The sequence below is a fragment of the Rattus norvegicus genome, chromosome 18 (genome assembly GCF_021556685.1).
Source record: "Rattus norvegicus strain SHRSP/BbbUtx chromosome 18, alternate assembly SHRSP_T2T, whole genome shotgun sequence".
Classification (NCBI taxonomy): Eukaryota; Metazoa; Chordata; class Mammalia; order Rodentia; family Muridae; genus Rattus; species Rattus norvegicus.
This window is the reverse complement of record NC_141551.1, coordinates 79972501-79994672: the sequence shown is the minus strand read 5'-3', so window position 1 is coordinate 79994672 and position 22172 is coordinate 79972501. Positions and strand designations below refer to the sequence as shown.

Below are 22172 nucleotides of genomic sequence, written 5' to 3'. Positions count from 1 at the left end.
CAGAAAAGGGTTACTAGGGGAGGGCCCTTGAAATTTATTATCACCTCTGGTTCCTGCCTGAGGCTTGTTTCCCTGATCTGCCTAAGAGTACCAGCAGCCACAAGCTTCTGTTAACCTCTGAGGAAGCCACTACCCATTCCTTCCTCAGCATAGGAATGTATACTCTCGAACTCTGAGCCAAAATAAATCCTTTAAACTGCTTTTGTTAGGTGTTCGAGCATTTTGTTACAGGGGTTAAGGATATACTTTCCTATCCAGCATCCATCCTTCCTCCCTCCCTTTCTTTCTCTCTCTCTCTCTCTCTTTCTTTTTTTTTGGAGACAGGGTTTCTCTGTGTAGTCCTGGCTGGCTGAGATTCAGAGATCATCCTGCCCCTGCCTTTTGAGTGCTGAGATTAAAGGCGTGTGACATCACCACCCCGTCCCTTCTTTTCAAATTATTATTTAGCTTATATACTCGTCCTGTCCCAACTCTGCTAACTGTAGGTACTGTGGAAATTATTTAAGAGCCAGGGACCACTGGAGTGCCACATTCACGGAGTGCCAAGTCCACGGTATTTTTATTTTTAAGACTAGACGTGTAAACCAATTTTGGTATGACGTGTGAGTCAGCACTATAGACTAGAAAAGGTTGATTCGAGTTTAGAGTTATGTCCCACTTTTACTAGCTGTGTAATCTTGGAAACGGTTATTTGATTCTCTTAGATTGCGATTCCCTACCGTGGATACGTGAATCACATTTAAAATTCAACAAGATTATTCTCAGGAACCATTAGATTCGCGGCTCCCTGCGGTCAACACATGAAAGACCCCATTCTGGTGTCGTTGGATTATCTGTGTTCATTATCTGAGGTAGCACTCTGTCACTCACAGCGTTCATATAGGAACCACAGGGGCTCTAAGCCAACTCTTTGAGGGACCCGATGCAGAAGGAAGGCCCTAGCGCAGGCCCCGCCCCTGCCCTTCCCAGCACCGCCCTCGGGTTCGAGGGATGGAGACAGGGCGCGGGTGCTGCGGGTACCGTCCCACTGAGCATCCTCGGGAAGGCGACTGTCCTCCCACGAAGAACCGGCCGTCAGTGAGCCAAAACAGCATCTGCCCTACAGATTGACTCTCTAGGCTTTCCGTTTCCCTTCCAGCAGGGAGGGTGGAACTTCCTGTTTTCTCCCTAGGAACTTCCGGAAAGTACCGATGGGTTGAAAACAAATCGACACGCAGAGCCGCCGGCCATTCGAGGAAAAACAGAGAACGTGAATTTAGGTCTTTAGCCAAGGCAATTGTGAAATCTTTGTTTTTCGGTTATGGTGTTCCGTGCTCCATCCAGCGTAGTCGCCCTGGGAACCGCCGGAAGTCGCTCAACGGAGAGACAGGAAGTCCCGCCTCTTCCTCCCAGAGGGAAGACGGTGAGCCGGAGGAGTCAGTCAGAGGGCCGAGCAGGAGCGATTTCCACGACAAACAGGTGAGTTATTCTCCGGCGGGGCGGGGAGTCTGGGGGCGGGGATGGTCCGGCGTCCGCTCGGGGTCCGGGGGCGGCGGCCTGCGGGCCCGGGCGGGTGGCGAGGCGTCCGGAACCCGCGGGCCGGCAGCGCTCCCGCCCCCTCCCCCGCCTCCGCCCCTCCCCGCCGGGCCCGACGCCGCCCCGCCGCACGCCGGGACCCACGCCCTCGCCTGTCGGCGGCGCACGTCCCGCTGCCCCGGCGCCCTCCGCCCCGCGCTGCAGCAGTCGGCGCTGCGGCGGCCTCGCGCCCTCTCCGGCCTCTCGGGCACGGGTTTGCCCTTGCCTGGCGCGTTGACAACCTTGCTCAGAGTCTCCACGCAGTCCTCGGCTCCGAGATCTGGCCGTTCTCCTCTTCGTCCCGAGGGAACACGCTTCCGAAACCGTAGCGCTGCCCCGCGTCCGCTCCGAGGGACTGGCTTCCCTCAGAGGCTCCGGGCCGTCCGCTTCTGTGCAATCCGTTCCCCTGCCTAAGCCGCTGCCACTCGCGCTTCTTCCGTTACGCCATGCTGGTGACAGGGAGCCATGACGGAAAGGGAGGTTCCTGTTCTACGCCACTGTGGGGAGACTCTGGCCGCTGCGGTGATCGACACTGGGCAGCCTGGCAGTGGGCAGCCTGGCAGTGGGCAGCGCGCCCCTTCCCACTTACCTCTGCGTCCTCAGGAGCATGGGGTGGCGGTGCTTCCCTCTGTCTGATCACCTTGCTGGGCGTTGGGAGCAGTAGCTGCTGACCCCTGTTGGTTGTGTTGAGTTTTGAATGGCCGGTTTCTTGGAAGAGTTCTGGAATAGGAGGACCCCTTGGAGCTGGAATCTGTGAGCACACCACTAACACAAACACACACAAACACACGCTGGAATCTGTGAGCACACCACTACACACACACACACACACACACACACACACACACACACACACACACGAGTTATAACTTTTTAGCATATACTTGACAGGGCTAGGCACAGTATGTACCTAATTAGTGGGATGGCAGACCATTTGGAAACAAAATACTGCTTAGAAAAGATTCGAAGATCTCCTGTTAGCTGCACATACTCTGCATAGTTCATAAAGCAAGGCGGCCTTGTTTAGTAGTAGTTACTCTCAATGTACAAACATCCGTTAAATAACTCGAACAAAATTAATGTCCACATTCAAATGTTTAGTCCTAAGTCTTGTTACAAATAGGACTTTAAGTCAGTCAAAACCCATCACTACAGTTGACACCCAAGAACTCTTGAGTGCACAACCTTGTCCTCAGAGAAATACTATATCAGCACTAGATTGTGTTGCCAAACTCTGTACAAACTCTCTGCTATAACAGGTGTAATAATAGTTTACAACACTGATTCCATTAAAATTATTTTTATTGAGAAGGCATTTTTTAAACTTTTTATTTTTTCATTTTTTGGATTTGTAGAAAAGTTGCAGGGTAGCACAGAGTGAATTTGGTACTAAAGCAGTGTCTCCACTTCGAAAGCAGCACTCCTGTTTGTGCCAGCCATCATTCTAGGTGCTGGAAAAGATGGTTTTGAGATCTGGTTTAGAGACAGCTATTTTAAGGTGTTTTGAAACCTCAAAGCCTATCTGCAGTGACACACCTCTGAAGTGGCAACTTAAAAGTTCTTTGGAAATCAGTTGTGTTAGATGGTGTTTTGCTAAGGCAGACTCGTGAAGGAATGTTTAGCCGAAGCAGACACAGGTGAAAGGAGGTTCTGCTAAACAAGCACGTGAAAGGACATGTGATGAAGGATTCTTCACTAATGACACACATACATGTAATGGCACACCTCACATTTCGTAGTTGAACTCCATTTGTTAGGACTCCATGAGAGAAACTCCACAAATGTGCCAGTTTGTCTTACTTCCTTGCACCCAGGATGGTTAACAGATTATGTCCGCTGAGACAGACCTGTGGAGGACACATGATGCTTGGAGGGTATAAATAGGCCCACTAGGCAGTGACTAAGGCTAAGCTTGACTTGCTTACATAGCTAAACGGTTCTTGGTCTCGAGTCTTCGTTTTTGCTGAGAGAGGCACTGCAGAGAACTTCTGTCATTCCTGCTGTTCTCTCCTACTGACTTGTGCTGATTTGGCTGAGGCCTGGCCCTTGCTGCTAGGTCGTGCCACCGCTACTACTATCTGGAGACTGCCGAACTAACTCTACTGGTGCACCCATGAAGTGTTTACCAGTGGATTGAGCTGCCATTACTGACCTGTGAACTAAACTATGGATTGCCAGACAGCACAGATGGAAGATGCTCAAATGAACCATTTCTTTTTCTAAACAGCTCCACTGTCCCATATCCTTTCTCTTCTACCACCCCCAGTAGGTGGCAGACTAGAAGAGAGCTTAAAACATTTGGAAACCCTCATTAAAAGTAGGCTTTGAAAAAATTAAAGTTACATATGTCTTCCAACAAGGCCATGCCTCATACTTCTTCCTTGGAGTTGTACCACTGTGGACAGTCACAGTGAACCTTGTCCTGCTTCTCTTTAATGGTGTTGATCTCTTTTAATAATTACAGTGTTTTCTATCCTTGTTTTGTCCACAACTTGAAAGGTGTTCTTACCCCTCTCTTAGCTAGATTGCCTGTTTTTTTTTTTTTTTTTTTTTTTGGTTTTTTTTTTTTTTTTTTTTTTTCTTTTTTTTCGGAGCTGGGGACCGAACCCAGGGCCTTGCGCTTCCTAGGTAAGCGCTTTACCACTGAGCTAAATCCCCAGCCCCGATTGCCTGTTTTTCAAATCCCTGTGCTCTGTTTTTTTTTTTTTTTTTTTTTTTTTTTGGTCCTTAATGTAAATCAGGTTAAAAGTATGCTGTGATGTTTTGAAATCTTCCCTAAATATAAGTTAGTTCATTACTTTTGAATTGAGCATTGCTCATATTTTTCAGAACACAGGCAAACTACAGGAGGTTGTTGGCCAGAACGTAACAAGAATGTCCTCCAGTCTAATACCCATAGGGTACATGGTCCCTCTGGAAGGTCACCAATGAAGTCTTTACTCCCTGCATTTCTATTAACATCCGGTCTTTAAATGTCTGAAGACAACTGCCTGTTACTCTGTGTATGTAACAGTCTAGATAATTTTTTGTATTCCTTTTGCATTGGCTGTGACTAAAATACCTGACAGAACCCCCAGGGGAGAAGTTTATTAGCTCTTGTTTCAGGGAGCTGAAAGGAAAGACAACATGGTGGAGCTCAGGCAGAGCCCCTATAGAGTAAGGCACTGTGGTGGAGCTCAGGCACAGCCCCTATAGAGTAAGGCACTGTGGTGGAGCTCAGGCACAGCCCCTATAGAGTGAGGCACTGTGGTGGAGCTCAGGCACAGCCCCTATAGAGTGAGGCACTGTGGTGGAGCTCAGGCACAGCCCCTATAGAGTGAGGCACTGTGGTGGAGCTCAGGCACAGCCCCTATAGAGTAAGGCACTGTGGTGGAGCTCACTGCACAGCCCCTATAGAGTGAGGCAGTGTGGTGGAGCTCAGGCACAGCCCCTATAGAGTGAGGCACTGTGGTGGAGCTCAGGCACAGCCCCTATAGAGTGAGGCAGTGTGGTAGAGTTTGTGGCAGTATGGGCATGTGCTGCCGACCAGGAAACAGAGAAAATAGGTTGCACTCAAAGGTATAACCCTGAAAGGCCTGCTCCTGGTGCTCTTTTTGCCCAATAGTCTCTACTTCCTAAAGGATTTACAAGTTTCAAAATGTGGCTACCGGCTGGCACCAAGAGGTAAAAACCGAGCATGTGGGGACATCCCAGATTCAAATATGACACAGCCCATGTCTTATGTGTATATAGTACCTTTATTAAAGGTTTCTTTTGGTGAAGCCTTGTTTGTTATCCTACAACTCCACTGTGTCACTATTGCAATTAGAGTGTGCTTCTACCAGCTCCGTTTAACTAACTCCCTATAGTACAGCCACACAGAGCTGCAGAGGAGACTGTCGTTGAAGGCCATATCAAAGTATGAAGAGATTTACAGCTTCCTATAGTGACATCCGGAATTTTCCTACATGTGGCTTGGTAGGAGGAATCCTAGGGAGGGTGGACATGGATGGTCCCCAACAGGAGGCTTTAAGTCTCCTTTTTAGTATTATCGCTTTTACGCACATGATTATTTTCTCATGTAATGTTACTTTTTAATAATTTGGGTCTCGTGTGCCTCAGAGAATTAGAAGTTTCTGAAATACTTGATATTACTTGGTATACTTGGTACTCTGAAAGACTTGGTATTAAGGAGTAATAAAATATAGCAAAAAACAATTCAATGAAAACAACAATGTTTTGAGCTCTTAGTTTATATAAACTTTTTAGTCATCAACATATCCTCTGAGCTGTGTACTACACTTTATCAACTATGGTGTAGTCAATTTAGGGTAAGCAGTTTGTGCAATGCTATGCAACTCTTAAATGGTGTTGCTGGGATTCCGGTCAAGGCAGTGACTACAAAGCCTCTGTAGTCACTAAGCCAGCACATTGATTTCCACAACATTGGACTTTACTCCTCCAACAGTTAACTTTGTTTTTAACTGTATAAGTCCTTAGGTGTCTGATTGTAGACATTTTACTCCCAGAGAGTCTATAATCTTGTTATCATAAAATATGGTAAAGCCCGAGAGGAGGTAGGTTCAGTTTATGGAGGAGTTAGGAAGGAGCCTTGTGGAGTCCACAGTACCCTCCGAGGACAGGATATTCTAGGAGACTGTTAGGGTAGCTGAGCAGAGCCATAGGAAATACAGTGGTCAGAAGCAGGGCTCAAATTGTCAAGAGACTTTCAGGCTCACTTAGACTACTTTATACCTTAAAATTATAGTTGTTTATACGTGTGGTTATGAACAAGTAGGAACTTAATTATGGGATGTCTTTATGTAATTAGAAACAGTCATGTACAGGATAATAAAAGACTTGAATATTGAAGGTGAAACTTTTTTAAGTGTTTAGAAGATCATCCAGAGCAATAGTTATAGGACTGAGATTCTTAATCACAGAAGGTACAAGGGACAGGCGTATGTTTGATAGTGTTAATGTGGATGATGGAATGTGAAGCAGACCCATCCAGAAATGACCAGACAATTGAATGTGTCAGTACACATTACTGACAAAAAGCTGAAACTGTCTGGATGGGCTGACATAGAACTATCATGTCAGTAAGAATAGGAAACCAGAACTAGGGAAATGGCGGGTGAAAAAGGTATCTGCTGAAGCGTGATGAGCCTATGTGATAAGTTGGTGCACGTCTGTATTCCCAGTACTACAGCGAGGTGAACTGCAGACAGGAGGACTGCTAGGAAGCTTGCAGGCGGGCTAGCCAGGAAAACAACCCAGTAGCCGAAAAGGTGGAAAGTGAGAACTGACTTCCACGTTGCTGTCTAACCTCTGCACATGCATGCCCATTCGCTTCCTTCTCCCACTAGCCACCACAGGAAATATGAATGTAGAAATGTTAAGTTAGTATCAGTTAGGAAGAACAAACGTATCATTTTTTGAAAAAAATTTATGTATGAATATTGTGCGTGTATATATGGTGCATGCCAGAGGAGGGCATCAGATCCCATTACAGATGGTTGTGAGCCACAGTGTGGGTGCTGGGAATTGAACTAAGGACCTCTGGAAGAACAGCTAGTGCTCTTAACTGCTGAGCCATCTCCAGCCCCTGGTGTGTAATTTGTACATTAGGTTGGCAACAATGTAAAAGGCCTGAAAATATTGTTGGGAGGGCAGAAAGCAGAATACTTACTACAGTAAGACAAGGAGTGGGAGTGTGAATTGATAGGGATGGGGGCTGTGTGCACTCTGATCCATTAATTCTCCGAGCTTTGTTGTGTTTGTAGATAATATCTTGTCTTGTAGCCTTGACTGACCTTGAACTTGAAATCCCGCATGCACCACCAGAGTGTTGCTGCTAGTAGTCTTTGCTGTTGTTTGCCAACATTCCTGGAGAGTTGATGCCATTCATTCATTCATTCATTCATTCATTCATTTATTTGACAGGATCTTACTAGGTAGCCCTGACTGGCCTGGAACTTTCTATGTAGACCAGGCTGACCCCAAACTCACAGAACTCTCTATCTGCTTGTATCCCAGTGCTGGGCTAAAGGCTTGGGCCATTAAACCCTGTTATGGTAATGTTTGAAAAACATTGCCCCAGGGAAATTTACCTGAGTGCCTGGAGACAAGAGCTCAAGGAAAGCCCTAGTCTGGTGTGTTGTGCAGGCGATAATCCCAGTTGCTCTGGAGGCTGAGGGATCATCTCAGGTTTGAGACTAGCCACAGTTAACTACCTTGGTAACTTTGTCAAAGAAGGAAGACCCTCTTTCAAACTAAAGAAACAAAAACAAATACAGAGGGGAAACAAAGTAAATGTAGAAGACTGAACATTGTGTTCTTCCCCGTCCTAACCTTTAAAGTTCAGAAACACAGAACAGAGTTGCATTACCGATAAGAGTACAGACATAATGAAAATCAGTTAGCTTTCTGGGCTGTGCTTGGCTAGCATATGCAAGGCATGGGATCCATACTCAGCAATAAAGGAAACACCAAAAAACCAAAGACAAAATGAGTCAAGTTAGTGAGTTACACTTTGTAGTAAGAGCAAAGTGGGGACAGAGGGTCTACATGGAAGGACTCAGTTGTAACACATTCCTTCTTAAGTTGGCCTGTGCTTCAGCTCTTAGAAGATTTCTGAGTGCATGCCTGTCTGAGGGTACTGTTTGAAGTTTACATGAGAAAGGTGAGCTGGCGATGAAGCTGTGATCTTGAAGTGTGAGAGATCCTGACTCCTAAGTGCTGTCAGGAAAGCCGGTTTAGATGATTTTGATGGTTGGTTTTCCTTAGCACTTACTGTTTCAGGCACTGGCCTGAGCACATTACTGCCAAGTTGATGTGCTACTGAGTAACTGATTTTCCACATGGGGACCCTCTGGCAGCAAGCTTCAGTACCATTGCCTAAAGCACAATTTGCCTATGGGCCTGGTGATAAGGGGGCAAGCAACCCAGCTGTTCAGTGCCATGCAGGATTAAAGGGAAAAAATGATGCACAGATAAACAGACAAACCAAACCAAAGGAGGGTCAAGATAGGAGTGAATGAGTCCACAGGAAGACTGCTGAGGGATGTTCTTCGTTCCTTCCAAGTTACTCTTTACCTCTGTGGGTTTGTTTTCAGAGCAACACGTGTCTTTATCATTGTAGTAGATGACAGACTTCCCCAACTTTTCTGGCTCGTTGGAAAGTGGTAGCTAATGTCATTCCCTATAGCTTGGGTTACTCTACTTTTGTGAAGACAGTTTGTTGAGAGAAGGGGCCATATTTGGGAAATCATACTTGCCAGTTTTCCCCTTTGATTTTGATAGCTCTGTGTGTCAAGTCACGTACGTGCACTTCAGAACCAAGTAGCACTACTGTTTTTGTTTGATAACCAAAGTGCTAAAATTGTCAAAATCTTGAGATGTGTCAAGCATTTGCAATTAGGGGATGTTATAGTTTCTGACAGACTTAGTCCCTTATCAAATGGTGACAGACCATGAGAGACCTTCCAGGACAGAGTTTTCTGCATTTAAGACACAGTAAGTGATGACAGGTGATCCCTTCTAGGCATATGTAGAGTACATGTGGTACATGTGGGTATATTTTGGGCCTTAGAAACAGCAGTGTTTTAGGTACTCAGGCTCTTCTTGTTTTATGGATATTTGTGAAAGCTACATGGTCCCCATGCTCTAATTTTGAGTGCTTTGCAGCATGTTTGATGTTTGTGCTTCTCTTTGGTTTCCTCTTAGACAGTGCTTTTTTTTTTTTTTTTTTGGTAAAAATATTTTTAAATGAAGCTAGGTAAGGTGATTAGAAGCATGGTAAGGAAAGAGGAATTCAGGCTAAGTGGCAGTGGTTTAATCAGCAAGAGTAACTCAAGCTCAGCATGCTGTTCAGTTACTAATTGTTGTGTAGAGAGAACCCTGATAACTATAGCTGGAACTGTGGTTGAAATCTGGAAACAGTAAGAACCGCTTCTTTGGAAGTACACAGTTCATTAATTGTTTCTGCTGATTGTGACTTATGGGGCAGAATTTGAAGTATATTGGATCAGTTATTTTTCAATGAAGAATATCAGTTAAAGGAGTGCATGTTAATTTAAAGTATAATTATAAGACCATTAGAATTTAAAGTAGGATGGTAATGCAGTTTTAAAAATAGCTTAGAAATTTTAGGTCATCGAAGGAAGGAAATAGGAATGACAGTCTTTCTAAAATGAGATCAAGTGGTTTTCATTAAGAACCTTCAGAAACAGGATCTGGTATCTTTTATGTATTTATTGTGACACTAGGACAATGCTTGCTAAAAGTGTGGCATTGGAAGAAATTTTGTATGGCAAATTGTGGTTCTGACAAGTATCTTTGGAGACCTGTGTGGTAGTTTTGTATAAATATGTTCATTATGTTTTTTGATTGGCCCTTACCCTCAACATACTTCTCCTTTACAATTCTAGGGTCCAGTTCTTAAACATTAAATGTATTCTCATTCTGTCTATCTGTCTGCCTGCCTGCCTGCCAGCCTGTCTGTCTTTCTCTTTCTTTTTCTGATGAGTTAGGGCAGCTCAGTAGTTCCTGAGTAAAGCTCCTAAGAACCCGGCAGAGAATCCTTTGAAAGGATTCTTTTCTGCTACAGACAGAAAAAGCTTCTCAACTCTGAATCTCTCTGTGGAATTCATACCTTTTTTCACTAGCTATGCTTGTAAAGGATGGGCTGGTATTGATACTAGAAGACAAAAGCACAACACATCCAGATAAAGGTCTGTTTGCACCGTGGGTGCTAGGAACCAAACTAGGGTGGTCCTAAAGTGTTCTCTTTACTGTGAGAACTGACTGGTGTCGTTTCCATTCTTCCAATTTTAGTCTTTCAGTCCTTTTGATTGGTATAAGTTAATGCTTACTCTTTTCCTCTAAAAGCATCTATAGTATCAATTGGAGTTTTTTTTTTTTAAGTGTTATTTTGCTTTTTATGTGTGTGGTATGTGATGGTGCCTTCAAAGGCAAGACGACGATGTTGGTGACGTTGTGGAGAGCTATGTAAGCCACATACAAAGTCACTCTGTTCTCCCATTCTCATTTCTTAATGTAAAAGTAACTTATCTGCCAGATGTGTCGTCTCAGAGGCTTACTGCTGAATAAACTTACCCTTTCTAGTTCTCTCTGAGCTCCGACTGGCTAGTCCAACTCAGATATTCTGGCCCAAACCCCTTTCCAAGTTGACTAAATCAACCTGGCTTTTCTTGGCTTCCGAATTGCTCTGCTTGGCCTCAAACTAACTCTGGCAATTAGTTCTAATCTTCTGGCTCCTTCTCATTTTCTCGTTTGTCTTCACCTGTAATCTGTCTCTCTAAAATTATCCTGCTAAAACTGCCCACCTCTGACCTGCAGGGAACTGTATCAACTTACAAACTAAAACTCAACTCCACTTCTCTGACTGAGTAGAACTCAGTCAACTGTAGTCCACTGTGAGCTGACTCAGCTCCACTGCATTAAACTCAACTGACTGTGCTCTCGCTCACTCGCTCTCTTGCTCTCTCCCCCTTCCCCTGCTCTCCTAAGTCACCTTTTTTCCTCTTCTTGTGAGGATTGAGCATATTCTGTCTCTTGACTAATTCTGTCAAATCCTTTTCTGATTCGCCACTCAATTAGACATTGCCTTCAAACACGGCCGCCTTATTCTACAAACTAACTTTACCTTCTCTTTTGGGGTTTATTAAAGGTGTGTACTAAGGTGTGTCTGCATTCCAGCCATAGCACACAAACTTAGAAGGTCTTTGGATGTGATCCCTTGCCAGAGCAGCTGTGTTGCTGGATTAAAATTCCTCTACATTTTAGTTTTTGTTTAAGAGCTATTCTAAATTTAATAGAAAGATGTGAAAATAAACCCAGAAAAATTTCTAGGATACCTGTTTATGTAACTTATGTATCTGTTGTCGGTTTGCACTCCCTCCCCTGCTTTGTTCTGTTGGAGATAAAATCCAGCCTTGTACATGTTAGACAAATCCTGTGTCACGGAGTTGGCATCCCTTACCCTGCCCTCTTGTTTTCTCAATTTGTTTTTTTCCTAGACATCTAGTCTTCATAGACACATGCTCCTCCTCCTCTATATGTCTAAAAACAGCCCCACATATGTATGTGTTATAACCCTTTGCTCAGGAACACTCAGTTGATAACCTCTTAAGAACAGATATAGCCTTAACTGGGCAAGATGTTGCTTTCCTTTAATACCAGCATTTTGAGAGGCAGAAGCAGGAGGGTCTCTATGAGTTCCTGGCTAGCTACACCTACATAATAAGACCGTGCCTCAAAAAAGCCAAGCCAAACCACAAACAATCTAATGGAGATGCCCTTTTATATTACTGCAGTAGTCCTGTGAGTTTTGTAAATGTACATTGACTATTGTGAGTTGACATGAAAACGTCTTTATTACATTGCCAGCACAGCATTTATTCTTCAGATTCTGTATCTAGCCTTCTTATCTCCTTAGCCTCCTTCCATACTCTCTTTCATGACATTGAGCTTTTGAGGCCGGTAGGCCTTCTCACCATTTTTTTTTCTTTAAACTAAAGACTCCTGGGGCTGTGCTTGTTGGTTGTTTTCACCCAGCCAAGATAGTGCCATTTATTTTCCTACTTTACAATTACTAAATTGTATTTTATTTTCTTACCTTGGAACTAATCAGTGGTATATGGACAGACAGTTTAAACATCATGCACACATTGTGTTCCATATAAATATTTTTCAGGCTTAGTTCTATTGATGAATCTTGTCTGATACACTTTTTGTTAACATAACTTTCTCCTTGTGGCACTCCTTTGTGTTTGGCTGTTGTACCTGTATCTGAAAGGGAGCTGACCTATAGACCCACTTGCCTTCCATTTTACCTTTACTACATCTCTCTTATCTCTCAGTCCACTTACCCATCTTTTCATCCGTCGGTTCATCCATTGGTCCATCATCTGTCCATCCATCCATCCATCCATCCATCCATCCATCCATCCATCCATCCATCATTCCATTGTCAAGTCATTGAAATTCATTGTTCACTCAGATTTTTAACAAGTCCATAGTGCTTACTCTTTTTTTTTTTTTTTTTGGTTCTTTTTTTCGGAGCTGGGGACCGAACCCAGGGCCTTGCGCTTCCTAGGTAAGCGCTCTACCACTGAGCTAAATCCCCAGCCCCGATAGTGCTTACTCTTGCTTCTATGTTTTCCTAATATCTTTCTTTTAAAGCATCTTCCTTCATTTTGACAAAATGTATTACAGATTCATCATGGCCAGTCCTGGAGTCATCCTGGCCCTGTTAAGTGGAGAATGGGCACCTAGTGTGCTCATGAGGTGTTACTGGTTCTCCTCCAGCCAACACCAACTTTCTCTCTTGTAGGTTTAATATGAGATCCTGGGAGCCATAGGTTGCTGTGTTAGTGAGGGTTTGGTGTTCTTGCTGTTTGACCAGGCTGAGATCTGAAACATCTGACTGTAATTATGTTCCCTGACCTCTTGTATTTGTGGTGTTTGCATTCGGAGTTTCATCTGAGCAGCAGTGTTGCAGGTGTGCGTTTCCAGTGTGCCCTCTTCCCTTTGATAGCAGTCATCATTTCCTGTAACTCAATAGTGGGAAGTAACTTCTTTTCTTAAACTTCACACTTAGCCAACTCCTTTCCTAAAGGATATTTTGGAAAGTATGGAAAAAATGCCAGGATTTGGAGAAAAGAATTACCTATAATTTCACAACTGAGAGGAAAAAAATTAACCTTATTATATAAATGGACTTGAGTAGAACTATATTCATTTAAAAATTTAATGCTAAAGGTTTTCTACTTTCTAAATATACTTTCTTAACACTTAGATCTTTGGTACCTAATAATTTATATTCCAAATGTCTTGAGACTTGATAGTTTTATATGGTGTGTTAGCTTATTGACATCTGGAATTACAGTGTTTTCCAGATTTCTTCCCAAATGAGTAGTTCTGGTCTTTCCTGCCGTTCTTTGTGCTCCATCTCTTCCAACAGACCTGACAGGTCCGACACCGCAGTGTTACGCTCCTTCTTCCTTCCTTTTGTCGCTTTGGTATTTGCTACAGCTCCTCAGATTTATATTTTCAAGATCCCATTTTTCTTTTTTTCTGCTTCAATTAGAAACACAATCTATTACTAAGAATGTCGTGTCTGAGTGCGCAGTAGCCCACGTTGACACGGGACTTTTGATGGGGTTTCGGAATCTTAGTCTCACTGCCTTGTGTCTTCCTGCTGACCTGCCCAGTTGAGATAAAAGCAAAGGCTTCTCTTTGTAGCGTCGTGTTCTCCCTCATGAGTGTTAAAACTCTCACTGTAACGATTCTTTAATTTTTTGTACTGCCACGGCTTCCACTTTCCTCAGCATTCACACGTGGTATTTTCATCTTCTTGCTTTTGAAAGAGAAGAAGGGAGAATTTAAGGAACATAGTCTAACTTTTTTCTTGGAATGATTTTTCTAAGTGCCTGCATTATAAATTCTTGAAAGTCTAGGGTCTAATGGAAACACTTAATGAGAAAAGCGGGGCTCCATCACATCTAACCTCCCCACCCCTGTTTTTAGTGAATAGACCGTTTAAACTAAATTAAGTAAAGGGCATAAATTCTGTTGTTTCAGTTTTAATATTTCATGACTGATTTTATAGATGAAGTTATATTTTATAATAAATAGGAAGAAGAATTTATACAGCCTGTTCTAGATGATGTGAAACAGCAAATCCCATTTCTCTGTAGCTATAAAGAAAATTCATTATAATGTCTTTAGTTGATGGTTTCATTGTGATTAGTTACACTGATAATAAAGCAACCTTTTCAGATACCAGAAGACACACTGGACACACTGGTAACGTGTGATTTTAGCACACGAGACACACTGGACACACTGGTAACGTGTGATTTTTAACACACGAGACACACTGGACACACTGGTAACGTGTGATTTTAACACACGAGACACACACTGGACACACTGGTAACGTGATTTTAACGACATTGAGTTTTTCTCATTTTTTTTTTTTTACTCAAGAGTCATCACACCTTTACCTTATCCCTTTTATTTCTGATCCAATAATTTTTTTCTTAAAAATTAGATGGAAATACTACCAAAGTATTGATTTTAAAATTGCCTTTAAAAGGATAAATTGAATTTTAACTTTTTGTGGAGAATTTTTCTGTGTGAAACGTATTTGTCAGACATAACAGATACAGAGTTGTCCTAAAGTTAATTTAAGGACTGGATTGTTTTAATGTATTTAGAAAGTAGCACTTTAGATGTGAAAGTTTTAACAAAGGGCAGGTGTGAGGGATGAGCCAGCTGTATAGTAGCCACTTACCCTGTGACTGTACTGTATAGTAGCCACTTACCCTGTGACTGTCCTGTATAGTAGCCACTTACCATGTGACTGTACTGTGGCCAGCGCATCTCCGTGAGCGTGGTCTAAGGATGGGAATCTCAGATGATGGTATTAATGTTTTCATTCTAGTCTAAGCATTAAACACGTTTGAATTTTTAACTTGCAGGCAAAATTGAGTTAGATATTGAAATATTTGCATGGTTTTCCTCTGGAATAAAAGTAAATTCTGATTTAATTTGGGTGGGAGTCTAGTCTCTTCTGATTCCTAGGCATGGGAGGATGCAGTTCTAGCCTGCTTATCTTTTTATGTTCTTAGACTCTGTCCGGAGAGCGTTCTTCGAAGATTTATTATATTAGGTATATGTAGGTGTGTCTGAATGTGGGTTTGTTCAACAAAGGTCTATGCAGAGGATAGAAGCCTTGGATTCCTTGGAGTTGGAGTTAGGTGATGTGGGTGCTAGGAACTGAACTTGGGTCCTTGATCCATCTTTCCAACTCTGGAGTGGTCCTCATCATTGTCTCCTCACCTCCTCTTCCTTCTCCTCCTCCCCCTCCTTTTCCCCCCTCTCTTCCTCCAGAGCTAGAAATGGCATGCCTGATATATTGGTGGTAGTCTTACACAGCCTGTATATATATAGGTGGTAGTCTTACACAGGCTGTATATATATAGGTGGTAGTCTTACACAGCCTGCATGTATATTGGCGGTAGTCTTACACAGGCTGTATATATATTGGTGGTAGTCTTACACAGGCTGTATATATATAGGTGGCAGTCTTACACAGGCTGTATATATATAGGTGGTAGTCTTACACAGGCTGTATATATATAGGTGGCAGTCTTACACAGCCTGCATGTATATTGGCGGTAGTCTTACACAGGCTGTATATATATAGGTGGTAGTCTTACACAGGCTGTATATATATTGGCGGTAGTCTTACACAGGCTGTATATATATAGGTGGTAGTCTTACACAGGCTGTATATATATAGGTGGTAGTCTTACACAGGCTGTATATATATAGGTGACAGTCTTACACAGGCTGTATATATATAGGTGGTAGTCTTACACAGGCTGTATATATATTGGTGGCAGTCTTACACAGGCTGTATATATATAGGTGGTAGTCTTACACAGGCTGTATATATATAGGTGGTAGTCTTACACAGGCTGTATATATATAGGTGGCAGTCTTACACAGGCTGTATATATATAGGTGGCAGTCTTACACAGGCTGTATATATATAGGTGGCAGTCTTACACAGGCTGTATATATATAGGTGGCAGTCTTACACAGGCTGTATATATATAGGTGGCAGTCTTACACAGGCTGTATATATATAGGTGGCAGTCTTACACAGGCTGTATATATATAGGTGGCAGTCTTACACAGGCTGTATATATATAGGTGGCAGTCTTACACAGGCTGTATATATATAGGTGGCAGTCTTACACAGGCTGTATATATATAGGTGGCAGTCTTACACAGGCTGTATATATATAGGTGGCAGTCTTACACAGGCTGTATATATATAGGTGGCAGTCTTACACAGGCTGTATATATATAGGTGGCAGTCTTACACAGGCTGTATATATATAGGTGGCAGTCTTACACAGGCTGTATATATATAGGTGGCAGTCTTACACAGGCTGTATATATATAGGTGGTAGTCTTACACAGGCTGTATATATATAGGTGGTAGTCTTACACAGGCTGTATATATATAGGTGGTAGTCTTACACAGCCTGCATGTATATTGGTGGTAGTCTTACACAGGCTGTATATATATAGGTGGCAGTCTTACACAGGCTGTATATATATAGGTGGCAGTCTTACACAGGCTGTATATATATTGGTGGTAGTCTTACACAGGCTGTATATATATAGGTGGTAGTCTTACACAGGCTGTATATATATAGGTGGTAGTCTTACACAGGCTGTATATATATAGGTGGTAGTCTTACACAGGCTGTATATATATAGGTGGCAGTCTTACACAGGCTGTATATATATAGGTGGTAGTCTTACACAGGCTGTATATATATAGGTGGTAGTCTTACACAGGCTGTATATATATAGGTGGTAGTCTTACACAGGCTGTATATATATAGGTGGTAGTCTTACACAGGCTGTATATATATATAGGTGGTAGTCTTACACAGGCTGTATATATATAGGTGGCAGTCTTACACAGGCTGTATATATATAGGTGGCAGTCTTACACAGGCTGTGTATATATAGGTGGTAGTCTTACACAGGCTGTATATATATTGGTGGTAGTCTTACACAGGCTGTATATATATTGGTGGTAGTCTTACACAGGCTGTATATATATAGGTGGTAGTCTTACACAGGCTGTATATATATAGGTGGTAGTCTTACACAGGCTGTGTATATATAGGTGGTAGTCTTACACAGGCTGTATATATATAGGTGGTAGTCGTACACAGGCTGTATATATATTGGTGGTAGTCTTACACAGGCTGTATATATATAGGTGGTAGTCTTACACAGGCTGTATATATATAGGTGGTAGTCTTACACAGGCTGTATATATATAGGTGGTAGTCTTACACAGGCTGTATATATATAGGTGGTAGTCTTACACAGGCTGTATATATATAGGTGGTAGTCTTACACAGGCTGTATATATATAGGTGGCAGTCTTACACAGGCTGTATATATATAGGTGGTAGTCTTACACAGGCTGTATATATATAGGTGACAGTCTTACACAGGCTGTATATATATAGGTGGTAGTCTTACACAGGCTGTATATATATAGGTGGTAGTCTTACACAGGCTGTATATATATAGGTGGTAGTCTTACACAGGCTGTATATATATAGGTGGTAGTCTTACACAGGCTGTATATATATAGGTTGTAGTCTTACACAGGCTGTATATATATAGGTGGCAGTCTTACACAGGCTGTATATATTTAGGTGGCAGTCTTACACAGGCTGTGTGCTGAACAAGTAAGTGGCTCTGCGTTCCCCGAGCTTGAGTGCTTTCCAGCTGCAGTACTAACTGCTTTCCAGTTCAAAGTTGATTGTGTAGTGACAGTAACCGATGGGTTATGTCTGACCTTCTCAGACACTGTGACCTGTGTTCCCCACATGCACGGCTCCCCCAGTCTGGGTATGCTAACCTTCTGAGGTGAGCTGTTGGCTCAGTAGATTCCAGAGGCAGAGTGCTTCCATCTGCAATGGTCTGTTTTCAGGATACAGTAAGATATTTCCTTGATGTGACTCTGAAACCTAAAGTAGTCCTACCCCATCAGTTTGTTAGGTGCTTCTTTAGTAACTTTCGATGTAGTGAAGTTTTTAGTCATAATGGATACCAGATCTCATTTTTGGTAGTAGGAGCGATAAATGTAAATGTTTTATTATAGTTCTGAAATAAATGGAGAGGCGTTCTGCCCTGGTAAGGCATTTCATGTGACGGATGTCATTAGGGTCTTCTCGGGTGTACCTCAGTACTGCTGTGTAGTACAGAAGCCTTCTGCAAAGGAGGGAAGGAAAAGGTACAAACGCCAGTGCAGGCGGTGTGAGCCTGAGCCACATCTTCATTTAAGAAGCCAGACAGAGAGATGGCTTTATGTTAGTTACCTGTTGCCCATAACAAAGATGTCAGCTCATTGTCTCTTCCTGTGTGTTGGATATTAGGGAGTGAGCTTGGATAGTTAGTTCTGGTTTCAGGTCTCTTCTGTGGCTACAGTGAAATTTTTGTAGGAGTTGTCATCCGAAGGGCTAATGACTCAGGGTACATGGTCTGCTACTAAAGTAATTTCTTGGCAATTTGAGGGAGCCTTCAGTTTTTCACTCATTTTGGGGAAGAGGCCTAACGTTTTTGTCTGTGGGCCTCTGTGTAGGCTGCACAGACTGCACCGGTGTTCTTGCTGTATCCTCTTGGTACTCCCTGAGGTCATGATCCTTGCGGGAAGAACAGGTAGAAAGCATGACTGCTTTGAGACCGAGTCCAGGTAGAGCACACTCACTTTGAGTGTTCTTGCTTTCTTAGGTACAGTTCACCAAGTTCATCATACTGAAAGGGAACTAAGCCTATCGAAATAGTAACAAACAATTCGTAGGTTAATTTAAGCCCACCAGGGCAAGGTTATGAAGAGCTTCATGTATTTATAATTGAGAAATTTGTGTTGTAGTCTCTTAGGACAGTGAGGAGGTGGAGTTGTTGGAACCCAAGTATTCATGAACTAGTTTTGTGTGAATAAGACAGACTCGTATGTTCATTTATCAAAAGTCGCCCCTAGAGTTATCTAGTAAATGTATTTAGTTTGTTAAATATATTCTTGATAGAATTATCCATTCAACTTCATAACACAACTCATCTCACAACGAGGATTCTCCTGGAAGAGTATTCTTTTGCCTTGTAGGATCAGAGACTGTATTCTGTAAAGTCTTTTCCAAATTGATGTTTCTGATAGGAGAGGCCTGACTGGGAGGGCTGGGCACACATAGCACCTCTGGTTTCCCAAGACTGCACATCAGTAGTAGAAGGCTTTCACAGACAGACTGTAGGAGTGGGCTTGAAATTAGGGTAGATGACACTATCATGACACAGGTTCAGCAGGAAGTCCAGTTTGAAATGGCAGATTGAGAGAGATACTTTCCTCTATTCTACTCAGCTGTGGCTGCTTCAGCTCTTAGTTATGTGTGTGGCCTCGTTTCAGGATGAAAGAATCTTTCTTTGTAGGATTATACCTTCTAGGGCTTATGTTGTTTTGAATTTCTCAAGAGGAAAGTTCATGAGACTGTTAATTTCTGTGCATGTGTGCATACAGGAAGGGTGAAGGGTAAGGAACTGAGACGATGGGCTCTTGTGCAGCCTGTGTGTGCCTGTGTGAGTGACTCAGCAGAAGTGAGAAGCTGAGTTGTCTCTATGCTACCCCACAGAGAGGACCAAAGGCACACAGAGAAATGAAGAGGAGTCCCTGGAATGAGTGACAAATGAACAAGGCTAGCGAGGGGGCCGGCAGGACGTCGCCTGTTCTGCCTAGGGGCAGTGAGTCCTTGAAAGCCTGCTTTCTGGAACGCTTCTTCCAAATCCCTGCAAGAGACTTGTGGGAGAAGTGGCCACCAGGTGTCATCAGAAGGCTGCTATTGATGTGCTTTGGTTTTGTTCTTCAAAAGTCTGGTTTTTTTCCCCAGAGTATTTTTTCTTTAAAACGTGGGGGATGACTAAGTTAGGTATTTGAATTTTTGTTAGTTCCTGGGTGGTATTAGCTTTATTAGTAATTACAGGTAAGATGAAATTAATAAAAAATGTTATATGTAACTTAATTTTTACAGCCAGGAACAAATGCTTAAAGATGTGTGTGTGTGTGTGTGTGTGTGTGTGTGTGTGTGTGTGTGTGTGTGTCTGTGTGTGTGTGTGTGTCTGTGTGTCTGTGTTTTGTTGGGCTCAGAACATTGCTTATGTTAGGCAAGTGCTATAGCACTAAGCCACACTCATCCCCGTGCAGATGCTTTTAACTGTTTTTGATGGTCTGTGTAGATAGAATTGATGGCTTGATCTAGGAAACAGAATGCTCGAAGAGGATTGGCTTTAGGAATACATTCTACTGCTTATAAAATGCCAACTTGTGGGATCCAGTTTTCTCCTCTCACCATGTGGGTTCCAGAGACTGCACTCAGTAACCATGTCTGGCTTGGCAGCATCACTAAGCCATCACTCTGAGCCTGGTTCCATGTTTTAGTCCACATACATACTAGGTTTTTCAGTCTTTAAACTCTGCTGAGGGAGACTTCTAAGATTCATTTTATTTTACTTTATTTTACACTTTTATAATTTTACAAGTGACAGTGTGTCAAGGAGATTGAGCCTTATTTTACGCTGTTGCTGGGAGAGTCAGGGTGCTTTTGAGGTAATAGTGGGCTTTCAGTAAATGTTTATTGTGAGTGAATAAAATCTGCTTCAGAGAAATGAGCCCTTTAATGGTTGTATTCAGGTGATCTTTGAATCTTTCAAGAAGAAAGAAGATGATCTTGTTCCCATCTCCATTGGGGATGTGATACTTGTTCTAATAACCTTTCTAATGAATTTTTAAAGCTTATATTAGCATAAACTCTCATTTCCGCCTAATTCCTTTTTATATCACTTTAAAGTACTTATTAAAACTACCTGCACTCCTGCCCACTCTGTTTCCAGTCTAGACTTTATAACCTAACGACTGCGGCAAACTCTTTGTGCCTCTAGATGGCCCCTGGCTCTAAGGCTGACCTTTAGTTTTAATGCTTTCAGAAGTGGTGACTGTGACCTGGGATGGGCATCTCAGCTGCCTGTCTGTAAACTGCTCTGTGGTGGAAAGCTAGACTGTGCAGTGCTGTCTGTCCTTCCTGCTCCATACACTTGTTCTAGTCTTTGGCCAGTAGAGCTTCCTCTTGAAGCGTTTAACTGTTTGCACTTCCTTCCTCAGCAAAGCAACAGTATTCAGACCTAATTCAGAACAGGAGACTTTGACTCCCACCCGCAGCCCATGCAGGTTTAGTTTCCTCGAAGGTTTAGACAAACCGTTCAGCTAGATTGAATGTTCTACTTGGATGTATGATTCTGCTATTTATCTGACTTTATATCTTCACAGTCATATGTGACTTTAAACACATCAGATACATTCCAGTAGAACATGCTCCAATAGATAATGAATTTGTGTCATTGTAGAGTACTTTGATATAGTGGACAGTGTGTGTGTGTGTGTGTGTGTGTGTGTGTGTGTGTGTGTGTTTGTGTGAGTGCGTGTGAGTGTACTATGTACTATTAGGTGTTTTTGTTATTTTCATGTAATGGGATGGTTAATTTTGTATAATCTAAAAAGCAGTTGAAAAACAGCAAATGTTTTAATTCTTTCCATCTTGTTTTAGGGCTTTTTGAGCCATTATATAGAATATAATTAAGAATTTCATTGTTTTGCCACTGTCTGCATTATACTTGTGCCTGCAACAGAATATGCACTCTGAGCACACATCATGTGTCCTTTGGTGTACTGTTGGTAGAGTAATATAATGTACCTCTGTGTGCCTTTACTTTGAAATAAGCATCAGCGGTTTGCTTTATATTCCTCACCTGGATGTTTTTGAAGTATGTCCTAGACATTGTCTACTTCATTTGTAAATACCTGGATTCGAGGCACTCACTCACTCAGTCTGTCTGTCTGTCTGTCTGTCTGTCTGTCTGTCTGTCTGTCTGTCTATCAATCTACCTTTCTAACTATCGTTTGGGTCTCACTGTATAGTGCTGGTTATCCTGGAACTCACTACACAGAACACACAGAGATC

The 22172-nt window shown here is 42.6% G+C and overlaps 1 protein-coding gene across 1 annotated transcript in view; it reads left to right on the top strand.

The window, feature by feature from the left end:
• Positions 1-1390: 1390 nt before the first annotated feature.
• Positions 1391-22172, top strand: part of Zfp407 (zinc finger protein 407) — a 395146-nt gene continuing 374364 nt past the window's right edge. Inside the window, 1 exon segment of the mRNA NM_001427664.1 lies at positions 1391-1458. The gene's annotated coding sequence lies outside the window, so the exon portion shown is untranslated.